The sequence below is a fragment of the Limulus polyphemus genome, unplaced genomic scaffold, assembly GCF_000517525.1.
Source record: "Limulus polyphemus unplaced genomic scaffold, Limulus_polyphemus-2.1.2 Scaffold2696, whole genome shotgun sequence".
Taxonomy (NCBI): Eukaryota; Metazoa; Arthropoda; class Merostomata; order Xiphosura; family Limulidae; genus Limulus; species Limulus polyphemus.
The window spans coordinates 141,507-143,710 of NW_013668306.1; the positions used below are offsets into that span (position 1 = coordinate 141,507).

The window sequence follows — 2,204 nt, forward strand, 5'->3', positions numbered from 1 at the left end:
CCTTTTCTCTCGTGTCAGCCAAACTTATATTTGTTCACAGATACCTCTCTATCCAGGTGGGGGTGCAGTTCTGGACATCTGCACTCTTTCCAGGGTCTGGTTTCCATAGGAGTGGTTTCTCCATATCAATGTCCTTGAGATGATGGCTGCTCAATGAGATTGCTGTCATCTTCTGTCTAGCCTTCTTGTTACAATCCATTCAGACAACTCCACTGTTTTTTCTTACATCAATCAACAGGAAGATACTCACTCTTGGGACCTCTTCTTTTTGACATTTGATTTTCACTTTTGGACCCACAATCACCATTTTAGGTTGTCCGCTTGTCACGTCTTAGAAGCTTTGAACATGGTGGTAGATTGGTTGATTGTCTCACCTAAACTGGATCCTTACCATCGAGTGGTCTTTCTATCACCTGATGTTTCAGTGGATTTGTTCCCACTTTGCGAGTACTCTCATCAACTTTGGCAACTCTTTCTGAAATCCCAGTTTTTACTTTTATGTTCACCAATACAGGACTCTGCAGATCTTGCTGTGGATACTTTGAATAAAAGATTGGTCCTGTCTTTTTCTATATATTTGTCAACAACCTTCTCTCTCTTCCCCAACCAATTTTCTTTTCTTTCTTTGGCTCATACAGATCTATTCTGAGCCTTTCTCCTCAGTCGTCCTCCTCATCCAGTTTCTCTTCTTATTTATAACCTATGTTTAGTTTTCACTGTTCCATGTCCCCATTTGAACCTTTGGCCACTTCTACCATCATTCTTTAAAGACATGGTGTCTTCTTGTTTGTAGGAGATGTTGCTCTAACATTTTTGCTTTGGACATATTCACTCTTTACCACAGGTTCAGGTTGATTTTATTCCCATACCACTCCTTTCTCCAGAAAACCTGGGTTGCTTCTGAAAGTAATTGGACATTTTCTCCAATCGCCCTCCCTTCCCATTTTTCTCTGTGTGATCATTATGTTCTGTTCAGATTGTTATCTCACTCATACTGTTCCCTTTCAAGGCAGTGAACTTTTTTTCCCCCCCAGTGAGATTCCTTTTCCTCTTGGGACTTGGGTACTTTCTCTTTGACCGTTTAGGTTAAACAACTCATCTAGTTAACTCTCAGTATGGACTTGGTCAATTTGACCGACCACGCGATGTTGTACCCGAATAGTCTTTATAGATTTGATACTACTAACTTTTAGTATAATATATATATCTTCACTAAATTTGGCAGTCTTTTAGTTCATATTATAAGTTTTCAACATACAAAAAATCATATTTTTTAGTGAAGCATTTTTGATAAACTAAAAAAAGATTTTTTCTGTGAATATATTGAGTATTTGTTTTGAATAGTCAGTGTGCAAAGTGATTTTCATGTTATGATTAAAAATACTTTTCTTCATTTGTGTAATCTCTAAAACCTCCTAAATACATTTCAAATGTTTGTTTTCAGTAAAATTTATATTCTATCTGTTATTTTCTCGACCTAATTCTATACAGCATTGGTCAATTTGACCAACCTTGTAACCACCAAAAACAAATCTAAATAAATATAAATTACCATTTTTTTTCTTTCTAGAATGACTTCAAATGTAACATGTAACAGTATACATCCATTTATAATTAGATTTTATTGTTTTATTGCCCTTTGCACCCTGTCTAACTACTGTTCATGCCATTATAAGTTGTAAATCACTCAGGGAACATGCAGCTCACATTATGCTATCAAATTCCATTGACATAAGTAATAATAAAGTTATTTAATAAACTTTTGAAAACATCTCTAAAAGGTCATCGGAAAGGTCATGACATGCACTCTTTAACCTGCTAGCAGCCTATGGGTTAATATCAAAAGCAAGAAAATATGAAGTTTGTTATTGAAAATGAATTAAACTAACTTAAACTACCCTCTTTAGAGCCAATAATATAACTAAAATAATGGTTTTGTGATAGAGATGCTTTGTAAACCACAGTAGTTTGGACTAAATATGGATTTCAACAGCTTTGTAATGGAGTGTTCTAAAAAGTGACTAATGACAAAATAAGACATTTAAAAAGTCATATGTGAATGGAATGAATTTCCAAAATATTTAAATGATTAACTCAAGAAAAAATAAATAAATACTGTAATAAATATATAAATAAATACTGTAAAATGTGGCTAGCTATAACATTGTTCTTATTCTTTCTTATGTAGGAAAATCAGAAAGTTT

General features: G+C 34.1%; 1 protein-coding gene across 1 annotated transcript in view; it reads left to right on the top strand.

Annotated features, from left to right (window-relative positions):
* The window catches only part of LOC106467659 (E3 ubiquitin-protein ligase MARCH6-like), an 82,997-nt gene that overhangs the window by 59,848 nt on the left and 20,945 nt on the right, over window positions 1-2,204 (top strand). The gene's annotated exons all lie outside the window — the stretch shown is intronic.